Source organism: Falco biarmicus, chromosome 4 (assembly GCF_023638135.1).
Source record: "Falco biarmicus isolate bFalBia1 chromosome 4, bFalBia1.pri, whole genome shotgun sequence".
Lineage (NCBI taxonomy): Eukaryota > Metazoa > Chordata > Aves > Falconiformes > Falconidae > Falco > Falco biarmicus.
In genome coordinates this window covers 55701284-55725253 of record NC_079291.1, presented here as the reverse complement: position 1 = coordinate 55725253, position 23970 = coordinate 55701284, and positions in this window count along the sequence as shown.

The following is a 23970-nucleotide window of genomic DNA, read 5'->3' as shown; positions in this document are numbered from 1 at the left end:
CCCACACGAGGCCCCATGTTCCAAGTGATTTCTCACTTCATTGCCATATGGATATGCCAGCACATACAGTCTTTTTTTTTTTTCTTTTTTTTTTTCCTCTGATTTCCATCTGCTAAGAGGGAGCTAGAGTGTAGGTCTTTGCAAGGAGTAGATGAAAATGTTAAAAGCCTGAAACCCCGCCCCCCCCCCCCCCGCCATGTTATTCAGGGAACATAAAACTAATGTTGTTTATTGGATCTGATTTTTATGGTGTACACAAGGAAAATGGCTTTCCTGCTCTCCTTGTAGCCTGCTCTGCAAATCCTTCAGTCTAGCAGAAGCAGTTGCCTCAGGGACACTCCCAGGCACACACAACTCCTTCCATTTTAGTGGGGCCTTTCCAAACTTGGCCTTTTTGAGGGCTGAGAGGTTGCTTCACTGGCTTCCACTGACTTCCCTGGAACCACAAGCTGGCCTGTTATCCTGGCTACCCAGAAGAACACAAACCTATCAATTATTAATATTTCAATATTGCTTTTGGGTTCCACAATCATTATTTGCACTCACTTATTTCACAAAAAAATACAAAGTGGACAGCCTGGTATTACAGACTTATGCTTGCCCATCATAATATGAATCCTGCAGCAATTTTAAACCATGGTTTGATGACACACCACTTCTGGCTTTGGAGTCAAAGTGCTGGATCTAAAAGACCACCTGGCATACAGCATCGGTCTATTAGGGGCTTATTAGTTGTTCAAAACCATTCACAGATTCACCCTTTATCAGGAACTGCTCTGCCAGATCAAGTGTTTAGTCTTCCCGCAACTGGGAGCATACTTTCTATCCTGTCCCATTCCCACCAGTTCATGGAAGTGCAGATAGTTGTTGTCCAAACTCGGGTCTGTAGAGGTGGCTGAACTGGCACTGCACAGACCTGACACTAGTGACGGTGGAAGTGTGCTTTTACATTTGTGGCAGCAGAGTCCCCTTTCACAAGATGCACTTTCAGCACGTTAAGTTTCAAATGTTTTGTAAAAAGAGAGGTGTGGGAGCAGAGGCAGCACCTGAAGGCATTTGCAGCCATGTGCACTTAACAGGCCTTAGAAATGAAGGAAAGATAAGCAGATTTCTAATGACAGGCAATATGCTGAGTGAAAAAGTGTGAGATGATCCACTGTGACCCACACGGCACTAGAGTGAAGATGCCCTTTACTTACCGGATGGAACAGACTCATTTACCTAATCATCATCTGCAGTTAAGACAGCAAGAAGGAGGTTGCACAAGACAAAACAGACTGACACAGAAGTCCTCCCTTGTGCAATAAAGTTCAGCCATATAAATGAAGCGTTGTGTACAGGCTTTCGGCACGTTTTAGTTGTGCCCTTCATTCAGAGAGCTGTTTACAAGGGAAAAGATCTCCCTACCAGTAATCTTGAGGGCTAGGAATTCCCCATGATGATCATCGAGCTTTATGGGTTAGTACCAGCTGGCATGTTATCTGCTGTAGGAAGCAGCACCAGCAGCCTCATCAGCCCCCTTGCACTGGGACCTGCCCCATCCCTCACGTTGCCACTGTGCTAACTCCTCACTGCTGAGCTCAGCTTTAGCCCAGACGTATATAAACTCCCTTACACACATGGTCCTAATCCCACTAATGGGAGAACCCATTCTTTTTGCGATCTAACTCCTCCACACATGCAACTCTGTACAACTCACCCTCTTAGTGTGGGACCTCCCACACTGAGGGATGGAGCTGCTGACACACAGATGCTCACAGCACCCAGGCTGCACCTCCACATCCATTTCACCTAACACTCAGACCCTTTCTGCTGCCTGAGCCTGAAGCAGCATTAATAGTTACCCTCCTTGTGGTAACTGGGAAACCACTACTGGAAAGGGAAGCCCCATAATGCTGTTTTAAAAGGCACATTTCTACCAGGTTCCCACGCTAGCCTGTATATTGTGTCCCCTCTTTCTGCTATCCAGTAAGAAATCCTGCAGAGACAGTGATGATCCCTGCACCTTCAAGTGGTGCAGCTCCTGCTGGCAGCAGTACCGCATCCAGCATCCAGCAAAGCATCCTTCCCAAGCGCTGTACCCACCACCCATGGAGGGCTCAGTCCCGCTAGCTTTGCTGCTACCTCCTCAGGGCCACCCCAACACAAATCACTGTGACCGTCATATGGCTACTCAATTTTTTTGTCCTCCAAGTCTGCAAGAACCATGTTGGGAAACAACAGCAGAGCTCTCCTCAGGCCCTGTCCAAGCCCTTGCGAGTCAACAGGAGTTCTCCCATTAATTTAGGTTCCCAAGGCATATGCCTCGGTGACCGATAACCTTGCAAATGAATTACTTTCCTGTGCTGGTTTCAGAAGACCCAGCTAGCACAGTTATTTCAAAAGACACTGCTACAGGCGTGATCTTAACATTTAATTACATAACATTTTAATAAGCACTTGAGAGCATTTGAATATGTCTCCCACCCTTTCTGATTCTGCCAGGTTTGTTTCTCTTTAAAAAATAATTTGAACAAACACAGTGCAAACCAGGCTCTAGTTGTTTCTAGCTACTAAAGATCTCCTTAAATTTCCCCAATGAGTACAGCTTCTCCACATCAGACAGATCCTCATTCATTTTGGGAAGAAACTGGGACGGAGAGAGTGGGGGAGAAGAAAAGACAGAGGAAAAAAAAGAGGCTTATGTTTCAAAGATCACTACAGGCCAAATATTCTCAGGCACCCCGGCTTTTACAGAGAAATCCTTAACAGTATAAAAATGGAAACACTTCAAAGATAAAATAAATAATTTAATAATAGTCTGCTTCTCCAAAGGGTTTTGAACAAGTTTTAGATTTGCCAGTGAATGTTTCCCTTAGGCAGTAGGCCAGTGGAAAAAAAGGCACAGTGTGCCTCTTCTTTCGTAAGATGTGCTTTGTATTATTTTATTTCTTGATAAGATTCAGAAATAATTCTTTCCCCTCTCACCCTCCCACCACAAAAAAAACCCAAAACAAACAACTTTTTTTTTTTTTTTTAAGAAAAGCCAAAGATGGTGCAGATGCAAATGATCTCTTACATACAACAGACACCAAAAAAATTGTTGAAATAGATCCAACGCCATCCAGATTGCATCTTTTTCTTTGTGGTTGCTTCACTCACTATCACGTGCTGAGAAGCTCCTCACATACTACAGTGAGGTATGTCTAAAGCGAAGCCATTTGAAGACCCCAACTGCCTTCTGTGTAAGTAAGACTACAGTATTTATAGGCAAGACTCTACAGTATTTATAAGCAAGACTCTACAGTATTTATAGGCTTGTAAGGAAAATGCACAAGACTAAACTGTAGCATTACTGGTTGTAACATTCTTGGTAGGTCAAAGAGGCTGCTATTCTAGTAAAAAAGCTTTTATTTGGCAATTACAAGAACAGTAGGAAAGACTGAGCTGCATTAGTATCTTCTTCAGATTGGCCTCTACATGCTACCTAGTTTCATTCACCTTTTCTTGTAATTATTGACAACGAAAAAAATGATGGGAGGCTGCCTTGTTATCTGTTGATGGATGTTGTGCTGGTTTTTACTTGTCTTTACTCACAAGTCTTACCTGCAAGAATCCCAGGACCCTGAGACCTGTGTCAAAGTATGGAGCAAGCAGACTTGCCCTTGGTACAGTAGGATCAGGTTAGGGAGCATTAAAAAAAGCTGAATATACAGAAGTTCATGGGATGCACCCATGAGTGCTGAAGGACCTGGCTGATGGCACTGTAAAGCCATTCTTAATTATTTTTGGAAGGTCATGGCAACTAGGAGTGGTTCCTGAGAACTGAAAGACAGCAGATGCCACTATGGTCTTCAAGAGGGGCAAGAAGGAAGATCTGAGGAACTACAGGCCAGTCATCCTTACCTTGGCCCTTTAAATGATAGTGGAGCGAATCCAGCTGGAAGCATTTTCCAACCACATGAAAGAAAAGAAGGTGATTGGAAGTAGCCAGCATGGAGTTCTGAAGGAGAAATCATACCTGACCAACCTGATAGCCTTTTATGATGAGGTGACTGGTTTGGTGGATGAGGGGAGAGCAGTGGATGTTGCGTATTTTCATTTTAACAAGACTTATGACAGGATCTCTCCTCACATCCGCATTGACAAAGTGATGAAGTACGGGCTAGATGGACAGTGAGGTGGACTGAACACTGGCCGAGATGCTGAAGTCAAGGGGTGAGCAGCAGCACAGAATGCAGCTGTAGGACAGTCACTAGCGGTGTGTGCCAGGGCTCAATACTGGGGCTGATACTCTTCAACATCCACATTAATTGCTTGGACAGAGCGACATTCTCAGCAAGTTTGCAGATGATGGAAAACAGGGAGAAGTGTCTGACAGTTGTGTTGCTGTTTAGAGGGACTTCAACAGGCTGAACTAACCCAACGGGAACCTCATGAAGTTCAAGAGGGGAAAATGCAAGCTCCCATGCTGAGGGAGGGGCAACCCCATGCACCAATACATACTGGGGGCCAACTGTCTGGGAAACATCTTTGCAGAAAAGTCCCAGGTGTACAAGTCAAACATGAGCCAACAATGTGTCATGGCAGCAAAGAAAGCCAACAGTGTCCTGAGCTGCATTAGGGGGACCATCACCAGCACATCAAGGGGGCTGTTCTATTTCCTCTGCTTAGCACCGCAGAGGCACATTTGGAGTGCTGGGACCAGTTCTGGGCTCCCCAGTATGAGAAGGACATGGACATACTGGAGTGAGTCTGCTGAAGGGTCATAAAGGTGGTTAAGGGGTTGGAGAATATGATGTAAGAGAAGAGGCTGCAAGAGCTGGGAGTCTGGAAAAGAGGCTGGAGGAGAGAAGGCTTAGGGGGATCTTATCAATGTGCATAAATACCTAAGGGGGGTGGGGTGAGTGTTTAAGAAGATGAAACCAGATTCTTCTCAGTGCTACCCAGTGACAGGACAAGATGCAATGGACATAAACTGAAATAGATAATTGCATTTAAATGAAATAAAAACTATTTTGCAGTGAGGGTGGTCAAACACTGAAACAGGTTGCCCAGAGAGTGCGTGGCATGTCCTTTAGAGATATTGAACTCCAGCTAGAATAGATCCTGGGCAACCTGCTCTTGCTGATCCTGCTCTGAGCAAGGTGGTTGGGCTAGGTGGTTCCAGAGGCACCTTCCAGCCTCAGCACCTCTGTGATTCTGTGCTGGGTGGGGGTGCAATGTCTCCATCCGTTGCAGAGCACAGTTCCACCACACTGAATGCAGGGAGCTCGCTCGCTAGAAGTGGACCAGCTGCTTTTGTGGTTTTGGGTGTTACAGGCTGTGGTACAGACTCCAACAATGATGATAATAAAACCAGTCCTTTCCAATGATTTCACCACCTCTTTATTTTATTCTGTGGTTTTCCCATGTTATCCAAGCACAGATCCCTGTGATTGCTTTTCCTGCTCCATTATTCTCTCTGCATTAACCTCCGCCCACCCAGCAGCTTTCCTTTACCAAGGTGTGCCTGGAGATACCTGGGAAGTAAAAATCATAAACCAAATTATAACATAACCAAATTCAAAGCTGATATTTAGGTTCAGACTTTGGCCAAAGGAGTAAAAGTGAGAGGAGATCAGAGTAAGAAAAGTGATGAATGGTTAACAACAGGTAAGACATCTCCCTTCCACTGTAAATGTTTCCTTCACTTGGGTTTCCATGGACCACAGCATTATATTCAGCATTATCCACCTTGCCTTTGAACAAGTTTTTTGCAAATGAGATGCTGACAGCCACATGTGGGGTCTGACTCCTTTCTCAGGGATGCTGACACAGAGCAGGAGGACCTTCCCGCAGACAGCTGGTCCCGCAGCACCAGAGCTGTCAGAGCAGGAGACCCACAGGCTTCAGCAATGGCAGCTTTGGGAAAGAAGAGGTTATATTATGGCAAAAGGAAATGAGAGGGCTGGACTAAGAAATTTGGGTAGCTGCTTGACCCTCTTGAACGAGCACAAATCAAGGATTATTCTGTTGCCATCTGGTGAGTTATAGGGCTGTAAAACTAGTACGAGTGGAGAAACAAGCTCTACATCTTGCTGACGCTGTGTCAGTAAAAAGCATTTTGAGTTATTTCGTCTGTGTCACACTGATATTTACCACCATAACTGCTTCCTTTGACTTTTTTTTATTTCTAGTTCACTTTAAGCTGTTCTATACAGATACACAATATTACCTTTAATGTGCAAGATCATCCTCCGGTCAACGCATCTTTCACCGGGGAGATGACATACAGCTAAAATGCGGAATTTTCACCTCTCTCTTTCCTGTCTTTTCCTTCCTACCAAGCATGGGATATGCATAGAGATAACATACTGGGCCCAATCCTTATCTCTGTTGCAGCTTTGGCACTGATATGGATTTACATGGATGTAGCAGAACAGAATTGAGCTTACTGTCTGTTTCTTTTTCATGGACACACATCACGAGTCAGGATTTTGTTCTGACTTCAAAGCAAATGCGGTATGTAGATTAATATGCTCTACCTCAAAGGAAGTTGTCACCAGGCACACAAAGTGCTTCTTCTTTTATGATAACCCATAATTTATCAAAGAAAATCAAATCAATTTGTTGGCAAAAGAAACATGTTTTTCATGAATTTAGACAACACCAAAGGTTTCGATGACAAAGCAATAGAAGGCTGTATTAATCAGACATAGCATCAAACACTTCGTGGGGAAGAGCACAAAGCTCAGCTGGAACATTCATTGTCTCAGGACCTCAGTCCCCAGATGGCAGCTTTGCCCTCTGGTACCACTCACCCTCTCCTCCCATCTCCCTTCGTACTATGGGAGCTGAGGGCTTGAAGATTGATAGCCGCATGGAGTGGATGTAAAATACACCCTTGTGCAAGTACCTGCTCAAGGTACAGGTCATTGGGAAATTTAGCCAGAAAGCTGTTGTACACAGAGTAGACTAGTCTCTGTCCCTGTGCTTCCATGGTGGTCTCCCTTGCCCCAGGCACAGAAACGGAGGCCAATTTTTTAACACATCCTACCAACCAGAAGTTGTCCCTCAGAGATGGGCAGAGTTTTTCTCTCACTTTGCGGTGTTTCAGATGCAGGGTTTCCATTAGTGACCTCTCTATTCAGTTCAGAATCAAGGAACATTCCTCAAACACAAAACAAACAAAAAGGTGGAAGAAGAATAGGGCAGATGACGCCATCAAATGAAAGGAAGAGCAGAGCAGCATCCTACAGCTTGAATAGAAAAGTGATGACTAAAATAGTCATGTCTAGTACACATCCAGTACCGGGGCTGGATCCCAAGGGACATTGTGTGCAGACATACAATACAAAGATTGTCATGAACAAGGATTACTTCACCACCTCCTGCAGCCACTTCAGAAGTGAGTTAAAGGTAAGACTTGAAAAATGCCTAGAAAAATTGTAGCACATCTTAGGGCAAGAAGTGATGTATTTATAATCTAACAGACCTGAGAGCACTGGGGAGGGATGGAAGATACCAAGTCCCAGTCTCAAGGCAGGTTCAGGTAGAGCTTAACTATTCCTGATGTTTTTTAAACTGTTCTCTGAACTCTCCAGTAATGAAGATGCTACGCCTTCCCCAGGACAGACCAAGACAAGGATGGCCAAGAGATGGCAGGGAGCAGACCCACCTGTTTTCTTGCAGAAGAGTTTAGCTACATGCGTGAAAGCTGGGCTGGGCAACCTTTCCTCAGGGCCCCAGACCATTTCATTTACTAGCACAGATGTAGCCTCCTTGTAATAAAGCCTTTTTATACTTGAGAGCAACCTTCTCACCCTTTTAGTACCATTTGTTTGTGGTTCTAATGGATCCTTCTTGAGATGGAAAGGTTGGAGGACCAGAGCTGCACGCTGTGGATGTGGTCAACCACCTTTGCTTCATTTTTGAATGAATTTTGTGCAATTTTTGGAAAGCTTTCCTTTTTCTGTTGAAAGCACCCATCTGAGACACCCAATAAGTTGGCAACACTGGACAGTATCGCTGGAATCTTGATAAACTGGGTACATTTTTGGGAGCTATGCAATTGAAAGAGTCTGGTTACAGTGACCTAATTGAAGAAAGGATGATTTTCCCTGCTGGCATGGTTTTATGTCTTTGTATTATGAGTAGTTCCTTTTTGAAACTAAGTCAAATGAAATGTGCCCTCTCATGATGCATTTTTAACATGCTGATATAATTCCTTAAGTACAATATTCATGGCACCAAAATGCTCTTCAGTATTAATTACTGTGACAGTGACATCGAGTTTTTTTGTCAAATGCCTTCACAGCTTAGCTGGTCAAGGCTCCTTTTAATCATTCATACCCTCCTTGCTTCACAGTAATTCCTGCTAAGCTTGTGACACAGCCTGAACTCAGTGGATGGGCCAGGTTACATCATGGAAGAGCAGAAATACAAAACTCTTTAGTTCCAAAGCCTGCTCTGGAGACAGACACGATGTAAGAAGCTTGTCAGGGTGAGTGCAAACCACATCCTCTCAAACCTGTTCTTGCTAATAAGAAGTAACAAGACCAGCTGTAATTTATATGCACTGGTTGGTTAAGATTTTCTTTATACAGCCAACATATGCTTTCAGTCTAACATCACCTAGTTCAAAGAAAACAATAAAAAAGGACAAATGCCAAAGGACCACGAACATCAGCTCAGCAAGCGTGTCTTGTCTGTAGTAGGCAGTGGCCGTGCCAAAGTTCCAACGGCAGCCTCTTGCCACATCGTCAGCAATCTTGGAGATGCAGAGGAGTGGTACGTGGAAGACAAGATGCTGTAATTTCAGCCAGAGCCTGGAGCAGTCTCTCTCTCTCCTTCTGTGATGATAATCACTACCATGCAGTTCTTCAACTTTAGGCAGTAATAATAAGGCCAAGATCAGTTTTGTGCCAAGATCAGTTTTGTTTGTTTTTAAATGGGAGTGCAAATCTCCTCACTATTTTCCTTCTGCGAGATCGAGCCTGCTGATTACCTTTTGCTTGTCTGGGCTTGGGATGTCAGCCATTCACCCTTTGGTTCCCCAGTGCAAGTTTCTAGTCTGTGATTACTTGTGGCAACTCTTCCTTCAAAACCATCCACGTTTATACATAGAAATAATAATGTTTCTATTCTTCCACCTCCTCCCTGGGCTTAATTTCAATGCTCAAGTCTTGCTTAAAGCAACAAACAAGTTGCAGATACGTTTAGAAACCTTGGGTGTTTTGTTCTTCTCCTTTCCTTGTGCTGGTGTTGATTCGCCTTGTGAAAATATTCATGCCTTGATTTTGTTTTTCAGCATGTTTAGTAGTGTCTTCCAAATTGCCCTGTGTGAAGGAGGGAGGCATAATCTGTGTCTTGTTAATGCTCAGATCTCTCAGAGGGGTCTCTCTCCCTCAGCTAAACCAGCTGATGCTTTCAGAGGCAGGCAGCACCCTGGGGCATAGCAGTGAGGACAGAGTGAAGTTTCAGCATTGATGTATCTAAGAAGTAAGTAAACAACATGTTACCCAAACAACATATCGCCCAAGTAAGATGTGAGAACTACATTTTTTCTTGGGCTTATCTTTGACTGCACCGCTGCAAAGCACTCCTAGATCTGCAGCACAAATACCAGGCAGTTCAGGACTAGTTACCAAGCATATCCAATGATGCCAGGGCCATCAATGTCAGCACAGCTTTAAGAAAAAAATTAGGTGTTGCTATGCCCACCATTTCAAGCTCTGAATTAACAAGATCTTGAAGTTGCACTGAACCAATCCTTCTGAACGTAGTCAGAGTCATGCCAAAATGGTTTCCAGAGGTGAAGAATCAGGAAATAAATTTTAAATAAAGGCCATAACATGTGTTAACCTATTGCACTTCAATCTCCACTCTTTCTTTTGTGCTTCCCCTTTAAAATTTTTGTTCCTAAAATATATATGCATGTAAGTTACTAGAACAGCTCCTGCCAACTGCACAATGTGATTCTGTATAATAAGTATTCAAAAAAACCCCACCAATCCAGAGTGAAAATATCAAATTCATTATTTACAGCAATGACTCTTACACACCTCTTGCACCTCACGTTCTCTTTACCTCTTGTGCCATCCATCTTTTGCTCAAGAAGACAAAGTAACAACACACATACGTAAACAGAGAGTGTAAAAGTCAAACCCACCAAACAGCTTTCGAACAGTACGGTCCTTGCTCCAAGCTCAAACACAACAAGGTCATTTGCAGTCCTCAGGCTTCTGAGATTATTTATGAAGCAACAACCACTACGCTCATTGTACCTCCTGCTCGCAATGGGACTCATCGTTCAGAGCTGTTGAGCAGTTGGGAACAATTACAGAGGATAAACTGAATGAAATATGTGATGCTGTGAATGTGTCAAGATTTCGACCAGTGGAATTTACATACATGAATAAATATTGAATACTGTTTAGTAATGAGGCTCCTGCATAGCCTCAGTACCGGGCATCCTGCGACGTAAAAATAATTGCTACCTTTATTATCAGTTACCAGCTTTAACAGCAAGCAAGAAGCAACTTCAAGTCTGTGAGGCAAAAAGGGAATTAGGAGATGTATCTCCATTAGCTTGTGCAAATAGTAAAAGCTCCCTCTTAGCCTCTTTCAGTAGGGAGAGTAAGTGGACTGTAGTTTTCTCTTTGCCTATATTTAGATTATGATGAACAAACAGAAACATGAGCATATTGTGGATTAAGATAAATTCCCCCAAGATGCTGTTGTAGAATTATTAGGACAAAAAAGATGGATTCCAAAAGTCAACTGAGCAAAGCCGTTATTCACAGAAGTGGAGAGATCTCCAGACACACGGCTATTTCACAATCCTGGCTGGGGCCTCAGGGTTCAGGAAGGTTCATTTCCACCATGACTCAAGCCCCAAATAACTCTTCTGCTCAGCCAAGCGCTTCCTTGGCTCACTGGAACGTGGCTAAGCGTCCAGTGGGTACGAACGCAACGTCTGAACTGGAAACACCCAGCTACGTGCCAGGAAAGGCACTAAAACTTTGCCCTCCCCAAAGAGCCTGTGGTTTGTAAGATGGGAAGCCTTGTGGGGTCTCCAAAGCTCCCAGCTTTTCAAAGGGTGGTCTACAGCTCCTTTTCCAAACCTAAGTGGCAATGGATTGCTTTTCATTTCAGGCTCACTCGTGGACACAAGTTTCCCTGACTCCTTTCATCACAGAGGAGGAAGGAGATGCATAATGCCATATGAATGTGTTTGGTGTTCTAGCCCAGAGAGCTTCCCAGCAGTGTAAGCTTAGCAATAACGGGAATAAGAACAATATGTAAAAGAAAAGGACAAAAATGAATCAGAAAGATTTGATGATAAAGATCACGTGGTCCCAACTCAGGGCAGTATTGTTGTCCAGGATAAGCTGGAGAGCATTCCTGATATAAAAAACAGCTAGTCAGGGGTGGCCAAGAATGGAATTAAGCAAAATATCCAGTGGGCTGAAAATGGCTCAAAACCAGTTTCTGGAAGAGGTGCGGTCACTTAATAAGGCAGGGAACTGCATTTGCTGTTTCTGCGTTCCTAGGGTAGCTCTTTAAGCATTTGAAGGGAACTTCAACACATCTGTGAAGTTAAACACTTGTCTACACGTTCTCTTACATGTGGGTCTGTGGGTTCAGTTCAAGGCTCTGCTATGTGTCTCCTGCACGAGTTCGTGCATCCAACTGGGGCTTCAGGAAGCTGTGGGGAAAACGATACTGTGCTTCTTCCATCCCATCCATCTTTGCTCCTTTATCTACTGCAGGCTCCTCAGCGCAAGGTTTGTTCCCTGTGATGTGTCATACCTCTCGTAGGAGCTCTCCTCTTTGCCCACTAAACTTTCCAGTCCCTGAGGACAGGAAGGTAAGCTGGCTGGGTGGAAACATTTGTTCTTTCCTGCTTTTCTTTCCTTCTCTTTCACACTGTAATGTCAGTCATAAGGCTCTGAAAACCACATTATGTTCTCTTGATCATCTCTTGCCAACTCATTAATTCATCAATTGCTATTGTTCAGTGCTGCGATTAGATGCAACTAATTGCAAAGAGCTGATGAAGCAACACAGTTGGATTCCCCTCCCTGCAGCTGCGCCGGTCGGTACAGACCTTGCAGGAATACACCAGCAGCCGCCTCTGTGCATACACCCACCTCTGCTGAGATGTTTCTGCCCTGACAGTAACTCTTGTGGAGGCGATACATGGAGGGCTTACAGGTTTTCCAGCCACAGATTGTAGTTTATTATCAAACCGGGCTCCCAAAAGCTGACCTGGTATCTCCTGGTCCATGACCTGCCACCTAGGCAAGGTGAAAAACACCCATGTTATTGCTTTGTCTATCAGGTGAGCCACCTGCAGGTTTAAAAAGTGGAAGTATTAGTTCAGCTTACCACATCTTCTCTTTAAAGAGGACCTCCTCAACAAAACTCTAAATAACAACTTTCCCATAAGTCATGCAACCTCTCTGTTTAAAAAAGTACTTTTTGTCCTTTTTCTTCCCAAACTGATGGTTGAGGTGAAGGAAATTTTCCTTTTCTCCTGTTCCCACAGGTAGCTATGATGTATAGATACATAGATGTATATCTATGATAGATGCATACATAAAATTTGCCGTGCAACCTTCAGCAGCAGCAGAATGGACTTGACCTGATTTTTGGCTCAGTGTTACATGCTGGATGAGTGAGAACTGATGAGACTCTGGACAGTTTTAAATCCGTCCCCCCTCCCCTTTGACAAAGCCAGGAGGAGCAGGAAAAGCATCCAAGCTACCTGTTTGACCCAAGGGCTGGAAATATTATCAGGTCCCAAGTAATTGCTCAGGTTTCAAAAGGACTTCCTAGCAACCTGTGGGTCTTTCTTCTGGGGATTTCTTCCCTTTTTAATGAATGTTTTGTTGGGTACAATCCAAAAGCAATTTACAGAGAGAAACTTCCTACTTGCTACAAGCTATTGGCATTTTCACGTCCTGTTTGTATGTAAGCTGGATACTCAGAAGTATTATTTAGGTTTTGAGGGAGAGGCATGCTGTTGAAGAAGCACAGTTTTCACCGAAGAGGAATGCTCTATGCTTTCTGAAAATCAGTTCTCTAAGGTGTTTTAATTTGTACACCCAGAAACAATGGCATCCAACCACACTGAAATCACTGTATTGGTAAATCTTGGCCAAGTCTTTGCTTAGTAATTATTTTAATGCTGGCTTTTTTTTTCCTTTTTTTTTTTTTTTTTCCTTTTTAATCTGGCATATACAACCACCATCTATGTTAGACTACAGAGACAAAAGATTGCATGGGCCACAGACTGGATCTTTCACTCCACATATTTTCTTTCATCCCAGTCTGGTCCAAAACAGAACATATTAGCATGACGGTGTCTCACCCTGCCTGCAGTCTATGCTGTCACTATTCTGGCAACAAGCAGAGTTGTCAATCTGGCACTTTATACCAGCTCCGAGTACACTTAAAAATCTATAAACAACAGCAAGATAGAGAAACTTCCTTCAGTATTTATTTGCTAGATAGATAAGACGGGAGATGCTCCGTTCATTTTGGCAAACAATATGCATTTTATGACCTTCTCGTGATGGTTTTATGCCTATTATGATAGGTTTGCCTTTTTTATTAAATAAAGAAAAGCAAATGTAAAAAGCTAACATTCAGATAACATTTAAAATGTAGATAAAGTGACAAAGCTCTGCTGAGTTGAAGTTATGACTGACATTTTGTCCTTTGTTGGGGTAGCAAAAGGAGAGAAATGCAAGAAAAAAAAAGGAAATAACTTTCAACTTTCCATTTAATTATCGGGGGACTCTGTCAATTAGTGACACTATTCATCATTTTAGGGGTAGACCCCTAATTCTGCAACCCTCTCTGAGCATCACTGTGCTGTTGTTGACAACCTCCTCATGCTACAAGTTGTGAGTGCACCTTGGGATTTTCTGCAGGGAGGATTTGGGTCCAGAGGCTCCCTGTGGTGGAGGGGCTGTTTTTTGATCATAGCACAGTGTTATTGTGCAGTTTTATAGAGTGGAAGAAGTTAACCATTGTTGGAAACCTTATTTTTATCCCTGGCTTCTTGGACAAGTCACTATTCCTCTCCTTAAAATGGGGATGAGGATCCCTGGCTGAGAAAGGGTAAAATAAAGATGACACTAGAGATATTGATAATTCTGGAAAAAGTTATATTAATATATTTTTCCCTCCTCCTCTGGTTTCATAATTGAATAGTTATGAAATAAAATGTTCTTCCCCCCTTCTGTACTTGGAACATGGTGATTTATCAACATAGACAGTCTGAGGCCCGGTAGATAAAATGCAAAGCGTGAACTGAAATAAACAACTGAAGTTCACAGCATGAACTAAATGATGTTTTATTACCTTTAATATTTCAATTGCTTCTTAACATAAGAAGCAGAAACCAGGGTGCCTTCAGCAGCTCTCTAAACCTCCCTTTCCTTTGCATTGCTTTAGCTGTCCTCCTCCCTCTCCCGGGGAGCCACGCTGCACAGAAAAGCAAAGATCTAAATTCGCCTTCACCAGGAACCAGCTCTGGGACGTGGCAATTTCAGGATTCCTCACTGAGCATCTCATTAGGGCATCTAAGGGGGAAACTTCGTCACTTCGGGCTGCTTCTGTAACTGAGGGAGACAGAACTCTCCCACGAGGCATTCACATCTCACATACACCACATTTTTCCCTAAGAGGTACGCTTTGCTCTCCAACATTTACGGAGAACATCTAAGGCACTTTGGCCATCCTACTAACAAGTCTACATGCTTGGCAAGATCAAAAGTCATCTTTCCTCCTGCCATTCTCCCAACAGTTTATTAACTAAGATCAGCTGTGCTTTCCATTTTGAATCTGGCTGACCCTGAAGTTTCTCTCAGTGTTTTAATATAGTCTCACCTCTCCAGCAGACCATCTCTAATGTGTTCAATCCTCTTCAATAAATCAGTGTCTCTTGGATGGGCTGATTCAGACTGAAGTCTGCAGCTGCATGCAGTCTGAATGGCAGCAGAATTCTCACCTGGCTCTTCCATAGTCCCTCAAAAGAAATGAAACACATGGGAATTAAAAGCATGCTGGATGGAAAACTGTCGGCTGTAGCTCATTAGCAGAGACCATGACTTGGTGTCTGGCTGCAGCAATTGAAGCATGGAGCAGTTTGTTGCAGAGTGGACCACTCTCTCCTCATTCTCATTCTTGAATCCTTAGTTTTCATATTCTACCACCACCAAGTCAATTGTTGGTTTATTGGATCCACAGATAAATAACCAGAGGAAATGTTTAATATACTAATTTTCACCTTTTGGCACCTGAAAGAAACACTGCATTAAACTTTGTTATATGATCTCTGAACAGTGTTTCAAGCACTTCCACTCCATTATTTCCCATTTTTTTTTATGTTTAGGAATTGGTTCAACTGTACTTCCTAGTAGAAATTCTGTTGGGCAGACTAATTACTTAAATCATCGATTTTATCAATTACTTAAAAAGACCAGCTTCTGGACCAACAGGACAAAGGGGAGGAGGGGATTTCAGAACAATGTATTCAGGAAAATTCTCTGTCTTGCAGACCAAGAACTGCAAACTTTAATTCAAACTGCTCTCTCAGAAGGCTTTACAACTTCACACACAAGTATATTTGTGGTCTCCAGTGAATGAAGATGAGGATGACTCTTTTCAAAAGGCTCTCTGGAAAATGCCACCTTGGGTTGGTATTCTTCTCTTCCAAGAATGCTGAGAATTGACACACAGCTATACACACAGAGAAGCAAATGTATTATTCTCAAACCACTCTGCTGCTGCTTTCTCACCATTGTAGGCTTTCTACACAGCCATTCCGATCATCTTTTCATTATCAGACAAATCCTTAAGAATTTCCTCTGGCAACTTATCCACTGCAACCAGAGAATGTTTTCCTTGAGCAAGGATGAATCAACATTAGGTAAAAGCTTCAGGATTTCACTGAGGCTTTAAAAGGCTGGAGAGTACCAAGCTAAAGCACATGTGACTTTTAAGCCTCATTCTCCTTACACCTACCATGCTTAATGAAGTCCTCCTGGCTTTATAGCTACCATCCCAAGAAGCAAAGCTTGAATCTGTAGACATGCCAAGTGTTTGTAAGTCCAGCTGAAGTCATTAGACCGGAGGATTTTAGCAGTTCTGAAAATCAGGGTGTGCCTTACTTAATTCTGCTTCCCTGATTTCTCTCAAGGGGATGGTCAGACATGCAACAACTGCGTTATGCACCACTCGCAACACCCAGGCTGGTACCTTGGCACTGCTGCCATCTTCCAAACCAGGTGCCCCTAAAACAAGTGCAATTGCTTGGGATGCATTCTCATTCATGAACCCTTCATTCTCATGGGTTTGGATAGTTCAGTAACGAAAGCCAGACAAAGCTCTCCAGCATCCTCTGCAAAATGTAGGTTTTCCCGTAGGCTGGAGGCCAGTGCCTGCTGCCGGGATCTCTGCACAGGAGGAAGGCAGCAACACCGCAGCTGTGGGCATTGCAGCAAGGACCGGGCAGAGGATGAGTGCTGAGTGAGTCTGTCCATCATCTACTGTCCGTGGTATAGCCAGCTGCTACAGAGGGGGACTGCATTGCCAGCAACAGATTAATTCTTGTCTGGGAGGGTTCCTTTCCATTCACGTTGGTGGCTTTTTCTTTTTTTTTTTTCCCCCTTACAAAATCACTCATCTCCCCAGTCCTAATGTATACTTTATACCCTAACTCACCTTTCTTCAAGGAGAAAATTATTGCAGTGATGAACAGTTTTTGCAAGCACAGGTACAGCTGAATACCAGAGTACTGGCTGAAAAACAGCATTATACATTAAGCATTGTGTTATTTTAACAGCGCTCAGTATCGCTTTGCTTCCAATCAGCCAGAGATCCAGCTATTCTTCTGCATTGGGAGCACCAGTAAATATTTGATCTTTTCAATCTGCAGGCAGCCAGCCAAACAAGGACTGACTGTTCCACCAGTCTCCTTATTTTCTTATCGCATGCTCTTTGGAGGCATTCTTAAGTCAACAGACTCTGTCCCTCTTTCCTTCCCCCTCTGTCTCTCACATAATGCCCTGATTTCACATTGCTGTTATACTCCATCACACAATGAAAAATGCCAGCCGCAGATGTTGCCACAATGTCATTACATTAACAATTGTGAACAACTGGACTTGATGATCTCAAAGGTCTTTTCCAACCTAAATGACCCCATGATTCTATGACTCTGTACGTTGCGTGTGCATAACAAATTCCTCACCAAATATTTCCAGGGTTGCAGTATAACTTATCACAGAACGCAGGTAAAGAGTTAAAGCAGGGGGCTGGCAGCTCAAGTGCCAGCTCTCTGATACAGATACATCCCTGTGCACGGACCCTCTGAATTGTTTCTTAGCACAGAGAAGCACTCATACCTTTAAATTGTAGTAACATGAGTGGCAATAATTTCCCACAATATAAATTCCCCACAGTACAAATTTAGCAATTCATTCTCCTTGGAGTGGTCGAAAGAAGCTCACCAACTGTATGATTTTGTAATAAAGAGCTGGAATAAAATTTCAGAGAGGCTGACTGATTTCTCTTCTTCAAAATTCCATAGTCTCGGGAAACACTTTACATTTTCCAGACAATGCTAGCTGATGTGACTAGTGATTTTGCATTTTCCTCTTGACTTATGTAGATTTTCAAAAACTGCTGAGCACCTGGGAAGTTAGATTCCTGCCTGGCATCTGCAGAGGTCTCCTACAGTAAAAACGAAGAAATGCAACGCATCTAGCCGCTGGACATGCCACACCACCACCACAGAAGCTCTGTCCAGCAAAGGATTAAATGCGCTGTTGAATTAGGACCCATGGAGCATCCAGGCTCCATGTGTAGCCATAAATAAAATCATGGCTTCATGCACTGGGCTGGCCTGCAGTGACCCACGCGGCTGTGCTGTCCCTGGGGTGTTTTTTGGCTCGTGCTCTCGGGCTCTGTCGCCAGCATGGCGCAGGGCTTCGTGCAGCCGGCTCTGGGTAGGAAGCAGTTTGGACACAGCCACCCTGAGGCTGGCAGGAGAAAAAAAGAAAAAAAAGGGTTTAGCAATAAAGGTATAAAGTATGTCACCGCTCATGGCTTCAGGGTAAGGGAGCAGTCCCTTCTTGAAATCCGCATCAGCCACAGCCACCATCCATGGCTTGGGCACAGCTTCTCAGAGCCCAAGGGGTCCCGGTGGGCATCCAGAGGGGCTGGAGCAAGGCTTTTGTCTTGGAGTTCTCATGTGTGGCTGAGCAAGAGGCAGTGAGGTCAGAAAACATGTCTGAGCCAAGTTCATGGGTATAAGGTCTTTATCTTCTTGGGAGGATACTTTAATGTTCACATTTTTGCCCTCTATCTTTTTCCTCTCTATGAATGAGCAAACCCCAATAAATAAATAAAGCTTCCATCTGATACTTTTCCTCAGGAGACAAAAAGTTAAAAAGCGGGGAGATGTTACACGTACAGACAGCTGGTACATTCTTTTGCTGTCAGTTCTCTCCGGCAATCAATATTATGAAATGTTATGATTATTATCAAATATCATTATGTTAATTTTGAATCTGTTACGAGTCCCATGTACTGCAGTCATTACACTTTGAATAAATGATCTTCTGAGTTTTAAAAAATAATTAAAAAAATAACAAACATATAAGATAAAACTCCCTGCCTAGCTATTAACTAGCAGGAAGATTTAGGTAGGCAGACGGATCCGCTCCTTGTGGTGTTCAGCTTGATAAATTGTGGCTTTCCTCCAAATAGAGGCAGAGTTTAGTATTTCACACCATGACAGGTTCTCTCTGTACTTTGTGGATAAGGTTGCTTGGATCAGAACCAAACTTGCAGCTATTCACGGAAGGTGGTAGAGTTTCTAAAGGAGCACGTCTTTATTGTATCATGGTGCTGCCTGCTAAAGGCTCGGCCGAGACCCCAGCCCCGCAGTGCTAGGCACTGCGTAAACACAGAGGAAGAGACAAGACAGCTAAGGAGTTGCAAAGAAAAAAACTGTATGGAGAAGCTGGAGAAAGACTGTCTCTGGGCTCCTGCTGCCCGTTCCCATGCTCTGTATCTAGCGGACCAGGCTGTTTTGCAAAAACACTTCTGGGACCTCTAAGGAGGGAAACACGGCAATCGCTGCAAGGGTGACAAGGGTATGCCAAGTTATCTGCGCTGTTATGCTTTTCAAGATCAGGGATATCTGACCATGGGAACTAGCAGGGGAATTTTAGGAAATCATCAAGAGCAAAGGCTGCTCTCCTAAAACTGCATTTCTTCACCCTTAGGGATCTGGAGCTTCATGGATTTTTTTTTTCTGCAGCCCTCCAACTCACCTGGATTTTGTTTCACACTTGAAGCTCAGTTGTGTTTTGTCAGGAGGGTGGTGGAACCCAAGGGTCGCTGGTGCGTCCCATGGCTGATTTATGGCTTGGTGGTGCAGAAGCCAGGTGCAGACTTGCCAGGGGGTTAAGGGTCTGCCTGCCCCCCATTTCTGGGCTTGCTGTGGCCAGCTCTGTCCCAGCCGTGTGGGGCAGGAATGCCTGCACAGCCTCCTTGTAGTTCTGTGCTGCATCCACCGCTCATAAGCTAGATGAATCTTGCGGTTTCCTGGTATTTGCATACCAATGCAGGAAAAATGCAGAGGGTAGAGCTGAGATTTGCTGCGAGTTTGGGACTTGCAAGAATGCCAGATTCAGAGATACTCTGTAAGGCAGACAGAGGGTGAAGGCACAAAGGTTAAACAAACAAAAATAAAAGGGTTTTGCACCAAATCCTCCAAGCAAAAACTGCCCAGCTAACTTCAGCTCTGAGGGGCAAGCATTAGGCTTTCTTCCCAAGATTAAAAAATATAGCCTGCTACTTCAGACAGAAAGCTAAATAAAGCCACGCTGGCTCTTCTCGTCTCAGATGCTAACGAAATTAATGGCAGTATTTTTGTGGCCAATCATTCATTAGCCTCTTTTCCCTGCTCCCTAAACCTTCATAAACACAAGCCAAAACCCTCCCTGAGAGAGATCTTGACTACAGTCAGGTTTTGCTTCTCTCCGGGCTGGTGTGAGATTATAATGCTTCTCAAGGTGTTCTCTTCCTCATAATGAAGCTCCATCTGTTCTACAGATGGTAAAGATCACAAGAACCAGCACTAAATATCCCTCCCCCACCGAAGAGTTTTTACCTTATGGTAATGTTGCTCTTTGTTTTCCCTGTCTTTCCCAGGAGCAGAGGCGCGTGGTGCAGAGCACAGAGACTAATCCATTGCCCCAGCAAGGCAGCACGGTGGTGGCTGCCTCTGCGCAGGGAGGGCTTCATCGATTTTGGCTAGGGGAAAGCAAAACCGTCTTCACTGACTTTTCAGGAAACTGTGCACTGGCCACCTTTGAATACTCCAGCTGTAGTTTTCCTCCCATCTCCACTCAACCGCTACTTGTATCACCCCCAGCGCTGCCCCCAGCAGACAACTCCCTCCCCTCTCACCGTCGCACAGGTTACTTCAAGGGCAAACTAAAAATCTGCTGCAGTGAGGACCTGCCAGTTGGGACACAAAGGGAATTCAAGGGGTCAGGTCCTAAAGGATGGGAAAGAAATTTACAGGTGTTAACAGTTTGTTCCCTGCCCCACATTTCTGCGTGCCTTTGGCTCAGGAATGGAAGAGGGTTTTTTTCAGCATTAGACCCTGTAGAGCACTTGGAGGGGTAGAGCTCCTGGGTATGCTGCAACCTCCAACTTTTGGCCTCCTCTGGTGTAACCTCGCTAAGCACGCAGACATTGAAGGAGAGAAAATGGAGTCATCGTTGATGATCTTGCCCTCCATACAATCCAAAAAATTAAATTCACTTAGCTAGATAAACAAGTTTGAGTTCTGAAACAGGATAACCACAGTGGATCCTGAAGACAATCCTCTAAAGCAGCTGGCAATGGAGTAACTTCATTTATGTGGTTTAAGATTTGCCTAACAGAAAATACTACTACTTTTCTCTTCTTGACAGGTAGATAATCCTAAGAGGTTTGACTACCACATTAACATCCAAACCACAAATGATGGGTAATCTGAAAAGCTGGATTGTCTGACACACACACACACCCTTTACATCTGCTTTCTACATCAGAGCCAGAATTAGTTCTAATGTTGTGTTTGTATTAAATATGTGGATTAATGGAGCTCAGCAAGAGTGCTGAATTATCTCTTCCTGTCTCCACTGGATTTGGACTGCATCTCTCCATGCAGACAGATGTGTAGCTTGTTATATTTTGTATTTTGCACTTGGAAAGACTGTGGCTTGGTACTAAATCAACAGTTGCTTGTTCAAAAGAAGTGGTTCCAAGCATCTATTAAAGCTAAGAAAATCTGGGCTGGGGGAGGTAGCAGGGAGAAAGTCCTACAAGGAAACATTCTGGGGCTGTTGGCTCAGCCCATAGCCCACCAACAGTGCCATTACTCAGGGAGAACCAACCCCCTTCATGCATAGTAAAAGACCAAAGTCCTGATCCAGGAAAGTCTGATGGCATGGGCGGACCCAAACAATGAAGATATTTTGCTCTAGTGTTCTGGCTCAGTCCCAGCTCAGGTAATTGTGTCCCACTTATCTACATTTCTTCCTCAGTTTTCCCTGACATTTAGCAATTTTCTTCCTTTCCTGTCCAAACCAGCAGTTTAACAATCCAGCTGGCTGCTGAATAGTCACTGTCCTTTGAATGATGGCTAAATGTCTCCTCTGTGCACACGTATACGCAGTTTGCAAGGCACCTTGGGACCTTATGAACTGGGGAAAGGAGAGAAGCAATGTGAAAGTGATCGGGTTTGTTTTCTTTTTTTATTGGTCTCACAACTGGGAACACTGCTGGCACAAGATCTTAGAAGCCCAGAACAGGTAAAGCGGCATTTGCCCAAATTAATAACTCTATGAAAATAAAGCCAAAATCACAACGAATGTTTCCATAACCAATTCCCTCTGGCAAACACCTTGCTGAAATAGTAGTTTCAGCAAGACTTGGATGCAGATGAGCTCCGAGTCCCAGAAAGGACATGCGTGCCCATGACTGCGGTGCGTGGTGACACGCTTCTGGGCACCTGGCCATGATGTGGAAGTCAAAGTACAGAGCTGGGCTCCAGCCTCGCTGAGGCAGAGCCCAGGGGCACTTCAAGCTCTGAAGGCACAGAGTGGAGCACCGAGACAAGAGGTCTGGAACTGCACTGGGTTGTAGATGTTGGTGCCTGAATCAGGGCCATTGGCAAGGTGACAGCAGTGCCACCGTCGGGACTGTATGTCTAGAGCTGGCTGCAGGCACAGACGCTGAACTGGAGAGTACCTGCAGATGGGGAAAGGGAACTGGGAGAAAAGTGAGCTTCTAAGCCTTCCACAAAACTGTGCCTGCAGCTCAGTTCTCCAGGTTACAGCAAGACTAGGGTGATAGCCTCTCCTTTTCCTTCTTTTAGGTACAGACAAATGTACAGGGAATTACAGGATCAAGCAAGAGCGGCTTTGGCTTTGTAGCCCAACAGTTGGGAGGGACAGATCTGCATTGTCATGACTCATACCCTAAAAATACCTGTGTCTCTTCATTGACTGTGCGGGGAGCCCAGGGTGACCAGCTTGATGTAGATGTGTGCTGGGGAGATGTCTGAAATTAGACAAAGTGAATCCCATCCCTAAAGCCAGCCTGGGTAGGAGGTAGTGTAGGATGGTGCAATGCAAGAGTCTACATGTGAGCTGGAAGTCTGCACTCCCACTGCCGGCACTGGGGATCTAGTCAACATGGTCGGCGGAGCCTAGGAAGCGATTTGTCTCACTGTAAAGCAGACTCCTACGTTTGGTCAGTGAATCACCCTCTATACGCCCACATTTCAGTGAGATGTATCCTATCCCTGAAGTTAGGAGAGATGAATCTCACCCCTAAGTCTTTTTCCTCTTTTTTTTTGTATCTGCTGTTAAATTTCCAACGTGCTATAACACTAAATCAGCTGCTTGAGTTAGCTATTACTTCACTTTTCCTCCGTCTCCAACCGAACCGTGATAAACTAACACAATTCAGTGTTTATTTTCCAAATTCCCTTTCCAAATTGAAGCCAAAATCAGAATCTTCCAACCCTTCCTCATTTTCAAGCAAGCCCTTCAGTACATACATACCGCAGCAGTGCACTGGGGCTGCCTTCCTCCTCCAATTCCCGTATAAAGCTTTTAAAACTCTCCGTTGCAGCAGACAGCTCAACCTGGCTGCCTCCCTCAGATTGCAATGGAAATTCCCGTGTCTTTCCACCATTTTTTCCTTTCCTATCCAGATACTGTGAAAGATGGCAAGTGGAGAGTTCTTGTCAATACTACTGCCAGTGTGGTTCTCAAATAATTGCATGTCAGGTGCACCAATTACAAAACTAATACAGGCTGTGATTACATTTTGTGTATGGGTTTTCAAGGCATATGATAATGAATATTAATAGAAACTGTTTCTCCGGTAAATGATTATTTTCTCAATAGTTGGTATAAATAAAACCACTTGGATATGAAACAGATTTTTTGATGTCTATATCACAAATGCAGTGATGTGTTTCCACAAGAAAAGGCACACCTGCCAGTATACGCTAGTAGAAATGTAAATATTTGCAACTTTTGCAATAATTAAATCCAATCCTCCAAGGCCCATCTCACAGCATCCGAAGACAGAATTTAGGTTCATTAGCTAACAAAGAATGAATGAAGTGGCGCAAACCAGCTAGAGTGAAATTAAACCTCAGAAATCACCCAGAGAAGGCACGGTTGGCATTACCAACCTTCAGATGCCTGCAGGTAGATGTCTGCAGGTGAGTTGGTCACTCGGGCAGTCATCCCCTCCCAGTTAACGGAGGCAGATACTTAAGGCATGATTCTGTCTTCCATTTTAAGTATCTAATTTAGGATGAAATGAATCATTGGCTCTCTGGACTACATTTCCACTGGCTGCAGAGGGAGCTGAGGGTGACCAGCTGAGATTCAGATGGTTAGTTAGGTG